The sequence below is a fragment of the Pleurodeles waltl genome, chromosome 4_1, assembly GCF_031143425.1.
Source record: "Pleurodeles waltl isolate 20211129_DDA chromosome 4_1, aPleWal1.hap1.20221129, whole genome shotgun sequence".
Taxonomy (NCBI): domain Eukaryota; kingdom Metazoa; phylum Chordata; class Amphibia; order Caudata; family Salamandridae; genus Pleurodeles; species Pleurodeles waltl.
Window position 1 is genome coordinate 449,187,023 of NC_090442.1, and position 18,871 is coordinate 449,205,893.

The following is an 18,871-nucleotide window of genomic DNA, read 5'->3' on the forward strand; positions in this document are numbered from 1 at the left end:
AGCCACACTATGAGCGGACTGAATTGTCCATCCTCTTAGGAACAGATGATGGAGTGGAGGAAGAGAGTGAGCCTCTTCCTGACTTCCTGTATGCTGGAGAGAAAGATAAGTCTGTGGCGGGAGTGAATCTCTCCCCCTCCCTGACCTCAGAATAACAGAGGAACTGTCACCAGGTATTGGGTCAGTTTGCTTCCTGTTCTCCCTGATCCCAGGGGTCACACACTTGTGTACACATGACATGGACCCTTAGGACAGTCCACCCATTAAACAGAAGGTTTACAGGGTGACTGATAAGGTCAGGACTAACATCAAAGATGAGGTGTCTAAGATGTTAAACCTAGGGGTAACTGAGTTTTCTAGTAGTCCTTGTGCCTGCCCTGTGGTCTTGGTCCCAAAAGCTGCTGCTTCTGGTGCCACCCCAGAACTCCGGTTCTGTGTCGACTACTGGGGTCTTAATGCGGTAATTAAAAATGATGCACACCCCATCCACCGAGCTGATGAGCTCATCGATTGGTTGGGAGCTACTAAATACCTCAGCACATTTGATTTCACGTTTGGGTATTGGAAGATTGCCCTAACTGAGGGGGCCAAGGAGAGGTCAGCATTTTTCACCCCAGAAGAGCATTTCCAGTTTACAGTGATACCACTTCGGATGAAGAATGCCCCTGAAGGTGTTGACTGGGCTGGATGACTTCAGTGCAGTATACCTGAATGACATTGCAGTGTTTTGTTCCACTTGCAGCACCTCTGCAGAGTGTTGTAGGACCTCCAAAAGGCAGGCCTCACTATTAAGGCCAGTAAGTGGTAAATAGGGCATTGTTCGGTGGTGTATTTGGGACACCAGGTAGGGAGTGGCCAGGTTGCACCCCTACAGCCAAACATTGACACTATTCTGGCTTGGGAGCTTCCAAAGACCCAGACTGGGGTGAGGGCCTTTTTAGGCCTCACTGGCTATTACAGGAGGTTTGTCAAGTAATATGGCACCCTTGTTCCCCCCTTGAATGAGTTGACATCTAAGAAGCAAGCAAGGAAGGTGATCTGGACGGAGGCTTGCCAAACCGCTTTTGACACCCTGAAGGCTGCCATTTGCACAGCACCTGTATTGAAGGCACCTGACTACTCCTAGGAGTTTGTTGTGCAAGCAGACACCTCAGAGCATGGTATAGGACCAGTAGTCTCACAGCTTAATGATGAGGGCTTAGCTCAACCTGTTGCCTTCATTAGCAGGAGGTTACTTCCCAGGAAACGTAGGTGGAGTGCAATAGAGGGTGAAGCTTTTGCTGTGGTTTGGGCACTGAAGAAGCTAAGACCCTACTTGTTTGGGACTCACTTCTGAGGTCATACAGACCACAGGGCCCTCAGATGGTTAATGCAGATGAGGGGTGAAAATCCAAACTGTTGAGGTGGTCCATTTTCCTACAGGGGATGGACTTTATGGTGGAACACACCGCCCTGGCACAGAACACGCCAATGCTGATGGTCTGTCCAGATTTTTCCGCCTTAGTGATGAGAACTCTCATGAGGTTGGGTAGTTGCTCCCCACTTTCAGCTGGGGAGGACATGTGTTAGACTTGCCATCCTTGGTGTGGTCTCCACTACCTTCTTGCCTCTGTTTCCCAGGTTGTTGATGTGTACTGGACTCTGTTTTTGCTGTTTTTGATACTCTAGGCACTTTACCACTGCTATCCAGTGCTAAAGTGCAAGTGTTCCTATGTAACATGTATGTGTAATTGGCTTTCCATGAGTGGTATATTTGATTTACTAGTAAGTCCCCAGTACAGTGCACTAGAGGTACCCAGGGCCTCTAGAATAAATGCTACTAGTGGGCCTGCAGCACTGGTTGTGCCACCCACATTAGTAGCCCTGTAACCATGGCTCAGACCTGCCACTGCAGTGTCTGTATGCGTAGTTTTAAACTGCCAATTCAACTTGGCATGTGTACCCATTGCCAGGCCTAATGGGCAGGGTGCACTGTACGCTTAACCCCTTTGCTGCCAGAACTTACCCCCTCCTGTGCCAAGCCTTTTTTTGGCTATTTGGGATTGTTCATACTTAGGCCCCCAGAACATATTGTCCACATAAGCTATCCACTCCAAATTTGCATCCGTTTTTCCCAACATCCTGGAGATTCTAAAGGTACCCGGAGTATGTGGATTTCATTGATGGGGACCGAGAAATTATCCAAAATACAGCTAAAATTTGGAGTTTTGGGGAAAAATTAGAAAAAAGTGCTGCAGAAGAAAGCATCTGGTTATTTCCCTGCAAATGGCATCAAAGAAGGGCTTGCCGTGCTAAAACCACCATCTTTCCACCTTTCAGGGACAGGCAGACTAGCATCAGAAAAACACATTTTTCAACACAGTTTTGGCATTTTACTGGGACATACCAAATTTTTCCTATTTTTTGTGCTTTCAACTTTCTCCTAGTTAGCGATAGATATGGGTCTGAAAACAATGGTAGATCGCAGAAAACTATCTCTCTTGTGTGGTTGCCCAATGCAGTGTCAGCCTAAAAACATTTGAAAAATTGCTCTTATCAACTCGCTGTGATATCCCCTCAATCTCTGCATATTTTTTGGCCTTTTCCTGTTGCAGGCAATTGGCCCACACACACAAGTGAGATATCATTTTACTCGGGAGACCGAGGGGAGTGCTGGGTGTTAGGAAATTAGTGCTGGTGAGGTGATCCCAGCCAGATATGGGAGTAAAGTGTGATTTGTTTTTAGCAAAATTTGATGTTTGATTTGTTCAGAGAGCCTTGACTGGATCCCGGGCCTCTGGCGGGCCCTGGAGCAGGCACTCCCTTCCGCCAGCCTGCTGTAGCGGCTAAGGCCTGCGAGTCCGCCAGGCCCGGGGAGGCTTCCCCTTCTGGTTCGAGTTCAGAGGCCTTGGCCGGGCCGGAACCCCCATCCTAGGCTTGGTCCTCCTGCCCGCTGTGTGGCAAGGCACCTGGGAAGGGGTCCAGGGAGGCCTCCCCTGTGTGGCTGTGTTCTGAGAGACCCGGATGGGCCACGGGCCCCCGCCGGGCCCTGGGATGTGTGCTCCCTTCCTCCAGCCTGCTGTACTCTGTGGGGCCCAGGCCTGGGAGTCCAACAGGCCTGGGGAGGCTTCCCCTCTCAGTTCGGGTTCAGTGGACCTGGCCGGGACCCCACCGGGCACTGGTGCAGGCACTCCCTTCCTCCAGCCTGCCATTCCCTGAGGGGCCCAGGCCTGGGAGTCCACCAGGCCAAGCAAGGATTCCCCTGTCAGTTTGGGTTCAAGGGCCCCGGCGGGCCTCGTGTTGGGAGCCCCTGCCCTGGGGTCTGCCCTCCGGCCCAATTGGTGTCAAGGTACCCGGGACAGGGTCTGAGGAGGACTCCCATGCATGGCTGTGTTCAGAGAGCTCCGACCGGGCACCTGGCCCCTGCTGGACCCTGGAACAGGCACGCCCTTCCTCCAGCCTGCTGTACCCTGAGAGGCCCAGACCTGGGAGTCCTCTGGGCCTGGGGAGGCTTCCCCTGCCAGTTTGGGTTCAGGGGCACTAGCCGGGTCCCATCTGGGCCCTGAGGCAGTTGCTCCCTTTCTCCAGCCTGCCGTACTCTAAGGGGCCCAGACCTGGGAGTCCACCAGGCCCGGAGAGGCTTACTCTGGCAGATTAGATTTAGGATCCCGGCCAGGCCCCCACTGGGCCCTGGGACAGGCGCTCCCTTCCTCAAGCGTGCCGTACCCTGAGGGGCCCAGACCTGGGAGTCCACTGGGCCTGGGGAGGCTTCCTCTGCCAGTTTAGGTTCAGGGGCCCCACCCGGTCCGCACCGGGCAATGGGACAGGCGCTTCCTTCCTCCAGCCTGCCGTACCCTGAGGGGCCCAGGCATGGGAGTCTGCCGGGCCTGGGGAGGCTTCCCCTTCTGGTTTCAGTTCAGGGCCCCCAGGCCAGGACTCTGGCAGGCCCCGGGGCGGGAGCCCCCGTCCTTGTCTTTGTTGTTTGGCCCCCCAAAACGAGGGCTCCTGGGAGCCTTTATGTCCTCGTGTCCGGCCATCTGGTCACTCCGACAACTCTGGTCTTCTGGTTGTGCCCCATGTGTTCCTATGGCGTGTCTAGATGGCCAGACTGTCCCGGATGTCCCGATGGGGGCTCATTTGCTTCCTCAAAACCAGCCAGAGCTCCACGAGGTCGATTGAGTTCTTGCCGACGGTCCCCTCTCTTTCTCGGTTTGTACGGAGTACCAGAAAGGGGGGTAGCCTTCCTCCGAATTATTAGGGACAGGCTACTCCGGACCCCCTTGGGGTCCAGTGGTTTCAGAACTGGGCACCGCAAGGGCCTGGGCCGAACCACCCTGGAGGCCCAGATGTGGGACCGCCTTGCAGCCCTAACCAATGGGTCTCTCCTCAAACCTGGCTTCCCACAGATCAAACTGATGTCCCAGAGCCTTGGATGGGTGCTCCCTTCCTCCAGCCTGCCGTACCCTGGAGGGCCTTGGTGTACACTGGGGCAAGGGAGGCTTCCCCTGCTGGCTTGGGTTCAGGGGTCCCGACCAGGGTTCTGGCAGGCCGCAGGGCGGGACCCCCTTGCCTGGGCTTTGTCCTCTGGCCTTTCATGTGGCAAGGCACCTGGGACACTTTGGGTTCAGGGGCCCTGGCTGGGCCCTGGGCCCCAGGCCAGGGCTGTGGCAGGACCCAGTGTGAGAACCCATTGCCTGAGATTTGTCCTCTGCCCTGCTGGTTGGCAAATAGCCTGGGACGGGGTCCCACAGGCCCTGGGTGAGGCTTCCTGGTGTGCAAAGAGGCCTCAGGTCAGAGGTTGATTTGGGCCCCCATGCCTGAGGCCCAGCTGGGGCTTAGAGAATCCAGGGTGAAGAGTCCCCTACAGGGGCGAGTACAGTCTCCTTATGTTAAGGCACAATGGAACCAGATGACTGTCCTCTAAGCCCAGCCATCTGGTCGCTCTAAGACCCCAGTGCATCTGGGTTTGCTCTGTGCATTCCTATGGTGCATCCAGATCACTGGGCTGACCTGGGGAGGCTTCACCCTGCTAGGTCATGATCGGGGACCCCATCCACACCCTGAGCCAGGGGTCGGGGTGGGAACTCCTGTCCTGGGCTTTGTCCTCCAGACCACTGTGTGGCAAGGTGCCCAGGATGGGGTCCCAGAGGGCCCAGGGAGGCCTCACATGCATGGCCGAGTTCATGAGCCCTGACCAGGTCTAGCCAGGTCCTGGAGTGGGCACTCTCTTCCTCCAGTGTGCCGCACCATGAAGGGGCTGGGAGTCTTCTGGGCTGGGGGCAGGCTTCCCCTGCCAGTTCAGGTTCAGAGGCCCTAAGATGGGAGCCCCCATCCTGGGCTTTGTCCTCTGGCCCGCTAGGTGGGAAAGTGCCCGGGACGGAGCCACGTAAGCCTCAAGAGGGCTTCGCCAGCATGTAAAGAGGCATCTGGCCCCAAGTCAGAAGTCTGTTGAGACCCACCTCGGAGCCCCATGCCTGAGGGCCAGCGGAGGCTCTGAGAACCCAGACCATAGAGTCTCTGTCCCCTGTAGGGAAGAGCACAGACTCCTTATGTTAAGGCATAGTGTGACCAAAAGGCCATTCTCTGAGCCCGACCATCTGTTCACTCTTCATGAATTCTTAAGGCACATCCAGATGGCTGGGCTGCCCCGGGGTGGGAGCCCTCATCCCAGTCTTTGTCTTCCCGCCCCCCAAGGCCAGGGTTCATGGGGAGCCATACAGCCCCATGGCCTGGCCATCAGGTGGCACCGACAACTGGGGTCATCTGGTCGCAATCCATGTGTTTCGTTGGCACATCCAAATGGTCTGGGTGCCCCGGAAGTACCGATGAGGGCTCATTCGCTTCCTCAAGCCCAGCCAGGGCTCCAGGAGGTCGGGTACATTCTCACTGGTGGTCCCCTCTGTCCCTCGGTGTGCACAGAGTACAAGAAAGGGGGTAGCCTTCCTCCGGATTTTTAGGGACAAGTTATGCCAGACCCCCTTGTGGTCCAGTGGTTCTCAACTGGGCGTAGCTAGGGTCTGGGTCCAGGCTGCCCTGCCCTTGGGCCCGGGTGTGCAGCCACCTCGCAGCCCTGTATGATGAGTCTGTCCTCCGAACCTGGCTTCCCAGAGTGCAAACTGACATCCCCATGCAATATGGCCCCCCTCCCTACCCACTGGAGAAGAGGTTTCAGCGAGCATTGTACTCTGATTGATTGGGCACATTCGGTCTGTAGTTTCAAGCAAAGAGCTTCCTCCCCACCAGGGACCATCTGACTCGAGGGTCTGCTGTTCAGAGAGGCCCTTCCCTTACCCGACAGAGTGAAGGCCAAGCAGCCTGGCAGCTTCTGCCCCTCCAGAGGTCTGACCAGAGTGGAAGGGGTTGGATGGTGCCAGGTCCTGCAAGCTACCTGGCAGTCCAGGCACCTGTGTGCTATCATCCTCCTCCACCCAGCACATTTCTGGAGAAGCTCGGAATGACCATTCCGTGGGGTGACTCTGCTGGCCCAAGCCAGCAGGAACTTCTTGCTCAGGCTGCACCTTGGCCTGGCTGTCTCTCTCCTGTGGAGATGGCTGGTGCAGGCCGGTGCCTGTGTGACCACCCTGTCCTCCCTAGCAAGCCACAGACATGGTACAGTGAAACTGTGAATGGCTTATTAAATCAGTTATGGTTCCTTTGATCGCTCCACCTGTTACTTGGATAGCTGTGGTAATCCTAGAGCTAATACATGCCGATGAACGCTGACCTCCCATGATGCATGCATTTATCATAACACTACCAATTCGGGCTTGCCTGGCCACTTTGGTGACTCTAGATAACCTTGGGCCGATCGCATGTCCCTGTGACAGCGATGATACATTTGGATGTCTGCCCTATCAACTTTTGATGGTACTTTCTGTGCCTACCATGGTGACCACGGGTAGCGGGAAATCAGGGTTCAATTTCAGAAAGGGAGCCTGAGAAACGGCTATCACATCCAAGGAAGGTAGCAGGCGCGCAAATTAACCACTCCCAACTTTTGGAGGTAGTGAGGAAAATTAACAATACAGGACTCTTTTGAGGCCCTGTAATTGAAATGAGTACACTCTAAATCCTTTAACGAGGATCCATTCGAGGGCAAGTCTGGTGGCAGTAGCCGAGGTAATTCTAGCTCCAATAGGGTATATTAGAGTTGCTGTAGTTAAAAAGCTTGTAGTTTGATCTTGGGATCGAACAGGCAGCCTGCTGTGAGGTGAGCTACCGCCTGTCCCAGCCCCTGCCTCTCGGTGCCCCTTGATGCTCTTGACTGAGTGTCCTGGGGTTTTGAAGCGTTTACTTTGAAAAAATTAGTGTTCAAAGCAGGACGGTGGCCTGAATTCTTTAAATAGGAATAATGTAATAGGACTCTGGTTATATTTTGTTGGTTTTTGGAACTGGGGCCATGATTAAAAGGGACAGCTGGGGGAATTCGTATTGTGCCACTAGAGGTGAAATTCTTGGACCGGTGCAAGACAAACCAAAGTGAAAGCATTTGCCAAGAATGTTTTAATTAATCAAGAACGAAAGTCGGAGGTTTGAAGATGATCAGATACTTCGTAGTTCCAACCATAAAGGATGCTGACTAGTTATCCAGTGGTGTTATTCTCATGACCCACCAAGTAGCTTCTGGGAAAGCAAAGTCTTTGGGTTCCGGGGGGAGTACGGTTCTAAAGCTGAAACTTAAAGGAATTGATGAAAGGGCACCACCAGGAATGGAGTCTGTGGCTTAATTTGACTCAACACAGGAAACTCACCTGGCCCGGGCACAGAAAGGATTGACAGATTGATAGCTCTTTCTTGAATCTGAGGGTGGTGGTGCATTGCCGTTCTTAGTTGATGGAGCGATTTGTCTGGATAATTCTGATAACGAGCGAGAACCCTCAATTCTAACTAGTTACGTGACCCCCAGTGGTCAGTGTTCAACTTCTTAGAGGAACGAGTGGCGTTCAGCCACACAAGATTGAGCAATAACAGATCTGTGATGCCCTTAGATGTCTGGGGCTGCACGTCTGTTACACTGAGTGGATCAGCATGTGTCTACACTTTGCCAACAGGTGCGGGTAACCCACTGAACTCCGTTCATGATAGGGATTGGGGATTGCAATTATTTGTCATGAACGACGAATTCCCAGAAAATGTGGGTCATAAGCTTGCGTTGATCAAGTCCCTGCCCTTTGTACACACTGCCTGTCCCTACTAACGATTGGGTGGTTTAGTGAGGTCCTTAGATCGGCCCTGCCAGTGTCGGCAACAGCCCTGGTGGAGCACCGAGAAGATGATCAAACTTGACTAGCCAGAGGAAGTAAAAGTCGTAACAAGGTTTCCGTAGGGGAACCTGCGGAAGGATCATTAACGGCGGAGCAGCCCGAAAGACCAATGGTGCCAGCCTGAAGCCCTTGGCTGCCTCCAAGAATGGAACACCTGTAGGCACAGGGCCTGGCCTTCCCCTCATGCTTCCTGGCTAATGGAGTGGTCTGCGACCACTAGGGTTCTTGGGAGAGAACTGGGTGTGGAGACAGCTCCTCCGCCCGGGAGGACTTTACCCTCTTATGCCAGGTGTGGCAAGATTGAAAGCCCCTCTAAGATCGAACTCACACTCACCCAGCATGACCCTGGGAGGGAAACCAAATTGATATGCCTCCCCAGGGTGCAACCATCCCCCTGAAAGCCCTGCGGCTGGGGCTCTCCTGCGCCTGATTCTCGGCCTGCCTGGACTTTGGATGACTGAAGAGTGGCCCTTCTTGGGTGGCTGGGCAGCCTGAATGAGGAGGAGCTGGGGCTGTGAGGGGCCCCTGTCTCCCCTCAGTGGGGGTGTGCAGGAGGAGAGGGGCCTCTTCCCTTCTGGCACCTCCAACCAGGGCAGTCGGGGTGGGTTATCCCCCAGCCCGCTGGCATGGCTCGGGCTGCCGCAATAATGCCAGTGACTCTCAACATGCAGGGGTCGAGATCTGGTGGCAGATAGCTGGTGTGCAGGTGGGGCGACCCTCCCTTGTTGCCAGGTACCTGGCTTGGCCTGGTCCCATGGGGCTGGGGTAAGGGTTTGAAGACTTGTGTGGTCCCGCCTGGTCCTCTAGGAGGGACCTGTGGTGGTGGGGCTGCCTAGCACCTGTGCTGCTCTGGAAGTCTTCAGTTCCTGTGGTGAGGCTCCTGGGCCTAGCGGCTGGTGATGTTCTTTAAATCATGGAGATTGACTCCCAGAGGGGAAGCCTGATGGCGTGCCCGGCCCTCTTGCTGTGTGGTTGGCGAATGGGTGATGCTGCCTTCCTCCCGCCTCTGCTGCACATGCAGGAATGCACCTTGCTGCCCTGGGTTATACCCGGGGCTACACCTCTCTGAGGGTTGCTTGATTGTCAATCGTGCTGGGGCTTTCCCAGGGTACAGCTAGGGCTGTCGCAGGATAGCTCTGCTCCCTTTGTGCCCCCTCCAAGGTCAGACCCCCCTGATTGCCTTCAGCAGGATCCCATCCTTGGTCCTGTCATGGAGATATGCTGCTGGTGCACCTAGCCTTGCAACCTTGCCTTGGCAGGTGTGGGTGTGGGCAGGGGACTGGTCTGCCCTGGTAACATCCTGGGACGCCTGACTGCATGCTGCGTGTGGTTGTCTGTGGTGTTCCATGGCTGCCTATGCACACAGCCGTGGGTGCACACCTCTGTGGCTGGTTCCCCTTAGGGGGTTGGGTCAACTGATGTCCTTGGGCTTCAATCCAGGGAAAAGGCTGTGCTGCCATGTCTCCCTGTCCCCTGCAGCCCAGGGGATGGTGGTTCTGGCTTCTCCCACTGCTTTGACATCTGACTATGACCTCAGATCAGGTGTGGCAACCTGCTGAATGTAAGCAGATGCGGACAGAAGGGGGCCGCCTCCATCGCCCCTGCTGCACAACATGTTCGTTGGGCACCCCGTGCTAAATCATTTGTAAGTGACCTGATTCCAGTTCAGTTTTTTGTAAGTAGCAGAGCAGCTACCTACCTGCGATCTATTGTAAGTCATCCTGAGCGAAGCTTTTGTCTCCGTCTGTGGGTGCTCGTGTCTCCCCACCACCACAATTAGGGGGGTGGTGGTCCCTCTGCCGCCAGGCCAGTGGGGAAGGAGGGGGCTGCGGGCCCATGGGAGGATGCCTCCACCACATGCTATGCGGCACGGGAGCCTCCCCCTCCCGCCCTGCACCACCGGGTGCAGGGATAGGGGCCACAATTCCTTACAAGTCAGCAGGGCGACCAGATGGTCAGGGTGGGAATCCCTGGTCCGCATAACTCACGGGAGGCAAGCTGCCCTGTGAAGGAGCCTTTCAGAGTGCACGGCTGCGCTTGTCTTTGCCGTGTTGATTACCATGGTGTCTGGGTCACTCTGGCCACTGGGTCATCCCAAGCCATCTGGTCACCAAGTTGTCCTTGCCGCCGGGCTAACTCAGACTTTTGTCTCTACCCAGGGTTTTGTAAGCCCACACTTGGTGGGGACTTAATAGTCGAGGAAAATGGGCACGCCAGTGGGGAGAGGGTGTGGGGCAGTCCGGGCTTCAGCCTCCTGGTCTCCCCGTACCCGGTCTCTACGAAGGTGGAAGGCACCCGCCCAAAGGCAGCACCCTGAGCCCAAGTTATGGTAAAGGCAGTCACTACACAGGTCAGGGTGGCTGCAGGCTAGAGAGGACTCTTGTGGTCTTCCACCAGTTTCAGGCCTAGATCAGTGTCTAGCCCTTCAGGAAGCCCTCTGACCCATTTCCAGCACCTGTTTTCATTATATTTTCATCATTTTGAGTTTTCCTGGTTCTAGGGGCAAAGTCACTCCTTCTACCCAGAGCTATGGACCTCCAAGTCGAGTAAGATTTCAGGTTTTTCCCTTAGATGGAAGTGAACAAAAAACACCAAACCACATAGTGAAAAAGGTATACAAGCTCCTCCCCTATGTCAGTTCTGAGCCTTCAGTGCAACTCCAGCCACCCAGCACCAGTTTTAGTGATATTTATATTTTCATCATTTTAGTTTTTCTGGTTCAAGGGGGCAAAGTCCTTCCTTCTACCCAGGGCTACGGAGCTCCAAGTCAGGTAAGATTTCAGGTTTTTCCCTTAGATGGAAGTGAACAAAAAAAACATGCCACTTTGTCCAAAAGGTATACAAACCTCTTCCCAATGTCAGTTCAGTGCCCCTGGCCCCTTGCTATCCTCCCAGCACCAGTTTTAGTGATATTTTCAACATTTTGAGCTTTTCTGGTTCTAAGGGGCAAAGTCCCTCCTTCTGCCCAGGTCTACAGAGCTCCAAGTCGGGTAAGATTTCAGGTTTTTCCCTTAGATGGAAGTGAACAAAAAAGAAACACTCCACATGGTCAAAAAGGTATACAATCTCCTTCCCAGTGTCAGTTCCGAGCCTTCAGTGCCTCTGGCCCCTTTCTAGCCTCCCAGCACCAGTTGTAGTGATACTTTCAACATTTTCTCTTTCTACACACGGTTATGGAGCTCAGAGCATGGTAAGATTTCCAGTTTTTCCCTTGGATGGAGGTGAACAAAAAAAAAAAAAAAAAACACATACTTCAAATAGTCCAAAAGGTACCCAAACTCCTTCCCATTGTCAGTTCTGAGTCCTCAGTGTCTCTGGCTATGTGTGGAAGCTATGACTGGGCCTGGCTGGGTGGGGAAGCTATGACTGGGCATCGGTTGAGAGCTCTGGTGGCCGTGGGTAGAAGCTCCACTCTAGTCTGCAAATCCGCAAATATAAATACATCATTTGCAAGTGCTTCTAGGTAATTAAAATTTATGGGATCCACACAAAACACACCACATATTATTCCCTAAGTGACTAGTTTCCAAAAAGATGTGACGACAAGGTGTTCACTGCGGAGAGAGTATGCATGGACAGTAAAAAACAAAAAGAAACACCGAAACATTATTTCACATTCACCCACTAGTCTATCTCAGGCATACTGGTTGGATTTGGCATAAATGTAAGTAAATGGTTAAAAAAATATATATATATTCACCTATGACTTTATGAAATAAAATCCCTATATATCCTTGATAAATCAACTATTTACAAGTGCTTTTAGGTAAGTAAACCTTGTGGGAGCCACGTAAAACACACCACATATCATTCCCTGCTCTTGTGATGCGGGTGCGATGTGCGCACGTCAAAATCACCAGATCGCCAAGGGGGTGTCAGTTGCCATCCTAGTGGGGGCCTGTGGGTGGGTGGCCCATGGGGGGAGCACCAGCGCTTTCCCCGTGGGTCAGTCCTAGGACATACGGGTTATGTCCTTGGCACAGCAGTGCTGCAGCGGAGGATGTAACCATTAAACCATGGGCACAGAAGGGGTTAAGGTAGGACATATACTAATGTGTTTTATATGTCCTAGCAGTGAAATACTGCCAAATTTGGTGTTCAGCATGCAAGGCCTATCTCTATCAAAGATTAACATGGGGGCTGCCTTTAAATATTATTAAGGAGCAAATTTCCTTTGGGAGCAGATAGTAATTTGGAGTTTAGGGTATCTGAAGTCACAATTTAGAAATAGGTCTTTTAGTGAAGTTTGATGTTAGATTGTCTGTTTGAAAATGTCACTTTTAGAAAGTAGGCATTTTCTTGCTTAAACCATTCTGTGACTCTGCCTGTTTGTGAATTCCCTGTCATGGTCAGTTTAACAGTTGGGCTGTTTGCACCTCTCCTCTAGACAGGGACACAAAGACAGCTAGGGTGTAGCCTGCATATCCCAATGAGCCATCTGTGCTGGGAGGGAAGGGAGGAGTGGTCACTCACACCTGAAAGGGCTGTGCCTGCCTTCACACAATGCAGTCTCCAGCCCCCTGTTGTGAGTCTGGGGTCTGGCCTGGGCTAGGTAGGATCTTACAAAAAAGAAAGACTTTGCCTACTTCAAACGCAGAAAGGGGTATAAATAGTGGACCCAAACCCCCCCAAAATTAGATCACTTTTGAATTCAAGAGGAACCTCCGCAGAGGACAAGAGCTGAAGAGCTGAGGAGAAGTGCTGCCTGTGATTGTGCTTTTTTAGGCTATCCTGCAGTTGCTGTTTCTGCCTGTGAAAGGGGACAAAGACTGGACTTTGTTGTGCATTCCTGCTTGAGAAGAATCTCCAAGGGCTTGAATTGAGCTTGCTTCCTGTTGTTTAAGTCTCAGGGCCATCAAGGACTTCCCCTGCCAGCACCTGGACTCTCTGCTGAGACCTCTACCCTGTCAAGTGGAGCCCTATCCAGTCCCTGGGCCCTTGAAAGGTGAAGTTGGCAGACAAGAACTGAAAGTCCACGCACAGAACGGTGTACGGGGAAATTTTCTGCAACGTGGTTTCCTGATACTGTGCAACTGGATTTTCCAAGCATCATCCCTTGGCATCAAAGTCAACCCAACTCTATGCGGATCCGAGGTCCCTCTCTGGAAATCAATGCATCGCTCTCTTGCAAGGGAGAAAAATGACGCATCACTGACCCGACCGGAGAAGGAATTGATGCACGGCCTCACTTGTGAGTAAGGAATCGACGTATTGCTGCCCTTTTCTGACACATGCTCGCCCATGCGGCTTCATTTTGATGCTAACCAGGTACTTTGTGTAACAACAGCATTCTCACTGTTTTCTAAGGATTAAGGGCCAGATGTAGGTAAGTAAAATTTTGCGACTTGCAATTTGCGAGTCTGACCGACTCGCAAATTGCAACTCGCAAAATCTGATGCAGAAAGGTGTCTCAGACACCTTCTGCGACTCGCTATGGGGTCGCAAAGACCCACCTCATGAATATTAATGAGGTGGGTCGCATTTTGCGACCCCATAGCGAGTCCATGCATTCACAGGGATGGTGGCCTGCTGAAGACAGCAGACCTCCGTGCCTGTGACTGCTTTTTTAATAAAGCAGTTTTTTTTTTCTTTTTGCAGCCCGTTTTCCTTCAAGGAAAACGAGCAGCAAAAAGAAAAACTTCCGAAACCATTTGGTTTCGGTTTTTTCAGAGTAGGCTCAGAAAAATATTTTTTTCGGCATTCACAAAGGGAAAGGGGTCCCATGGGGACCCCTTCCCTTTTGCGAATGAGTTATCACCCACTTCAAGTGGGTGATAACTGCGAGTTGGTTTGCAACCTCATTCGCGGTCACAAAGCAACTCAGCATGGCGATGTGGTCGCAAATAGGAAGGGAACACCCCTTCCTATTTGCAAGTCACATCCTCAAATTGCTAGTCGGTACCGACTCGCAATTTGAGGTTGTGCATCGCGATCGGCCTTTTGCATGCCGCAAAAAGGCTTCCTACGTCTGGCCCTAAGACTCTTATTCTTTTTTAAATTTATATCTTGACTTGTGTAGGTTGGATTTTTGTTGTTTGGTATTGTTTGATTTAGATAAATATTACCTATGTTTCTAAACTGGTGTGGTGTCCATTTTGTGGTGTTTTCACTGTATGACTATGTGTGCTGGTACAAATACTTTACACATTGCTTCTGAAGCTAAGCCTGCCTGCTCGTGTCAACCTACCAAGGGTATGAGCAGGGATCAACTAAAGGAGATTCTTCTTAACCCTGACTAGAGTGAGGGTCCTTGCTTGGACAGGGGGTAACTTGACTGCCAACCAAAGACCCCATTTCTAACAGGATGCAAAATAATCGATGTGAGAACCCTTTAAAGGTGATAATGTATCAACTCCCTGCAGAATAGGTATGCCTCTACCAGGTTGACACCTGGAAGGCTGGTGCCCTGGTCCAAAATCCACTTTGCATATGCCTCAAAACCTCTATCTGCACAGGGCTCGTGGCTTGAAGTTTATCAGGGGCAACCAATAGTATAACCAAGTGCCGGGCATATGTTGGAAATGTGTAAGTGCAAGTCATAAAAGCTAACACGACAGTAAGAGCATTGGTCAAACATTTAGATGAAGTGGGTGTAAGGTACACATATTAAAATGGGCACTTGACCATTAAAATGTATTCAAAGGTATGACAAAGGAACACCCTCCATGTGTGGAGAAACACATTTCTAGCTTGAACACATTAAACAAATATCCAATCTACATCATAGGAAGGAATGTAACCCAATAGATATTGACATTGGTCAAGCCAAGATGAAAAACTTGCCATATAAAATCCCACCCAATGTAATGTTAGCCCCATTTGGTTTACATCTTACTTATCCATCCATTGAATATTTCCCCTTGTCCTCGGTGATTCTAGCACTGGTTCCAAGGTCAGATCATACCAACCACATAAAAATGGATCATCAATCAGGGTGAAACAAACACAAGTGCAGCCATACATCCCAATGCATACATGAACATCAAAATAGTAGAAAAGTAATGCCAGGTTTAATTTGTAATAACATTAGCATTTTCTTAATTGAAAACAATAAACACATGTAGTAAAGGTCAGTGGCCAAACCAATAGTTCAATATGTGGCCAGCACACTGCTGTGCCACTAAGCTTTCATCTCATACCACTGCCATGGGATTCTCCCCGGGAAGGGGCCTCTAGAAGGCAGCTGAGGTACCTCAATTATTTCATTTGGGAGGGGTAGTGTGGGTTTTGGTGTAGGTCAGTTTGTTTTTTTGAGGGGTGAGCCAGAGTTTGTGAGAGGTATCCTTGGGTTAGGGAGGGGTTTTGGCTTTATTTGGGGTATGGCTGGGTTTAATGGTGGGGGCTCAGGTTTCACTGGGGAGGATTTGGATATGTAAGGGATGGGTTGGGGTACTAAAGAGGTCCCTTTGGCTTTTGGAGTGGGTGGGTTTGACAGGGGTAAGGGCAAGGGCAATAATAAACTCTCCTTGGGAAAAAGGGTAGGATGTCCAAGAGGGATTAGGGTTGGGAGGTTGAGGGAATTGATGCTGCTGTCTGTGTGTCTGAAGTATCATGTTTGTGTTTTGTAGGTGTCTGTTGTGTGGGTGAGTGTGGGTGTTTGTGTTTTTTGGAGGTGTGTGATGTTGACGTGCTGGGTATGCTTGGGTGGTGGATAGGTATGTGGGTGTGGGTGTGGTATCTAGGGGAATGGGAGTGGTGGATGGGTCTGTGTGTGTTGTGTCTGGTGGTATGTTGGGCATGGTCGATAGGACTGTGGGTGTGGTGTCTGTGGGTATTTTGGGCATGGTGGATGGGTCTGTGGGTATGGGTCTGGGGGTATTTTGGGGATGGTGGAAGGGTCTGTGGGTGTGGGTGTGGTTTCTTGGGGCACGTTGGGAATGGTGGATGGATCTGTGGGTGCTGGGTCTGGGGATATGTTGGGGTGGTGAATGGGTCTGTGGGTGTGGTGTCCGTGGTATGTTGGGGTGGGGAGGGGGTGAGTGTCTGATGAGTGGTTGTGTGCTTGTATGTTTTGTGGTGTTTATGTTTGTAGTGCTGCTTGGGGGTGTTGAAGTATTTCCATGCTTATATGTGAGTTGGCGTGCTATAGAATAGAGAAATTGGATGGGGAAGAGGCAGGTAGTGGAGAAGAAGTTTGGGATGGATCTAAGGCTGTCATGAGGGAGGAGGCTAGACCCTGAACAGATCTCTGGAGTGCAAACAATGCCTTCCAGGTAGACCACCACCTGTTGCTGATGGTTATCCTGCACCTCGATAGAATTCAGTAGTGCCATCTGACCCACAGAAATGTTTCTCAGGAGGTCAATAGTCTCTTCACTCATCGCAAAGGGGGACCAGGGGCAGGGTGTGAGGTGCCTGGAGCAAAGAAGAAAGTTCCCTCTTAGATGAGCAGTCTGCTCAACTGAGTGGGGAGCAACAGAAAGGGTGGAGATAGTAGTGTGGGTCGCAAACAAGGATGGTGTACGAACTGGTCCTGTATGCTCTGCCACCTATAGGAAGTGGCCACTGGAGCTTGACTCTGATGTCGAAGATGTTGAGCCTGTGTCCTCCTTGGCACTCCATCTCACCATCTGGGCCACTGGGTCCCTCCATATCTGTATTGCCATGATGGGAGATATCATGGCCATCTTGTTTATCCACAGATGTCGGCCCTGTCTCCTTGACTTGCCTCAGATGATGCTGAAATGACAAATACAAATAGGTTTATTGCATGTGCTTGACCAACAGCATTTATCACAGAACATTACTAAAATGTACAGTAGACCCCAGATACAAGGTCCACCAAAGTGATTTCAACATGAGCAAGACCACATGCATGTATGCTACATTACCTAAAAATAGTTGGTCGCAGTAAATTCATATTCAGTGATCGTTCCAACTGCATGAGTAAAGAGTTCTTATCACAATACTCACACATCTAGTAGGAGACCTCATCACCTAGAATAGTTTGACCCTTGTAGCATACCTCAGCAACCTGATGTTACCAAAGAGTATGGCAATGCCAAATTCATTCCTACAGATTCTGTCACGTAGGCTCTCATTATTCTAATGAGACTACTGGATTTTGAGCAGCAGGATTTTCCAAGGTGTGGGAGACAGAGTCTAACCCACTGCGGGTGACACCTGTCGCTCTAAATCTGGGTTTTGCTCCGGCTAACTAGCAGTGCCTCATCTATACCAGAGGATAGTGCTGATTGGACAGCTGAGCGCATGACATACTAGGCTCATCAGGGAAGTCGTGGTCACTAAGGTCGCATCCGGTTCTCTCATTTACAAATCAGTCTCATATATGAACGACAAACAGAGGCAGTATATGTTTCAATAATGAGTTTAATAAAACAACTGCATCTTAGATAGCAAAGCGTGAGCTGCAATAACCAGTACGACACAACATGACAATAATAAAATTGTGACGAGAAGAGTGAAGCATAAAAACAACGCTATCATATTGTCACTGTGATCGATGGACTATTTCCTATCTAGGTTGTAATTTGAGCACAGCATGTTAAGCTCTAATTCTGCCTTTTAGGTTCCCCTGGGAAGACATCAACCCCCATACCTGAGCAAAGGCGTGTGGTCTGCGTTAGCATCTGTAGCAAAGCATTCAGCAATCAGCATACAGTCGTTCCCTGGCTGGAATCTCCCTCTAACGTGTAAGGGACAAGGAAGTGTTTATATAACAACCCAGCTGATGTTCTGAGAAAATGTCCCTACTTAACGATGTGTATTTTCTACGAATGTTGGACACTAAACTTCTACCACGTTCACCGTCAATGTACCGAACTGTAGCCTTGAATGAAGCACAGAGTGATCAAGAATGTCTTGTTTGAGAACAGAGTGCTGACCGTAAAAATGGTTATTGTAATAATAACAATGCAAAGCCGAATAAAATATATCTAGGTTAAAATGCACAGCAGCCTAGTGTGTTAAAATAACGTGCATGGAGCTATTGCTAAAATGGCTACACAACACCCTCCCCTTGTCGGTTGAAAGTGGTTCAAAGCCAAAGCTAAAATCTTATTGCTAAAAAGCTCAACCTAAGATATATATAAAAGCAAAGTCAATTCGGAAAAATTTAAAGGGACACACAAGCATCCAACGTGACAATTTGAAAACATGAGCATATGGCATATAACCGAATTTGAAGGGCATGTCAATTTAAAAAACTTCAAATCTAAGTACAAGTCATGGAGAACAGCAGAACTTCCACTTTGACCGATGTTAAAATCGGAAAGTCCTCGCCAAGAAGGATCAAGGAGCAAGTGTGTTCCGTAGCCCCAGTGTCAACCAAGGCAGCATCCCGTGGTGTGCCCATTGATGAGTTGTCAACAACTTCCTCCAGGAAGGGTAACTCATAAGCAGCTTCACGCAGAAAACGCAACCTCAATGTGCATGTCTGGTAATGAACCCTCAGCGAGAAAATCAACAGATCAGCATCTACTGCAGGCAAGCACTGCTGTGAAAGGTAGATCTCCAGTGCATGTTCGAAAGAGCACCAGAGGCACTGAAACACGGGCTGCACACAATGCAAAACCGGTCTGAATGACAAAGACCAGCCGCACTCCAATTGCTCCAGGAGTGTTGCTCCAAAATACTGCATCATACGCTCACGACACAGCTGCGTTGAT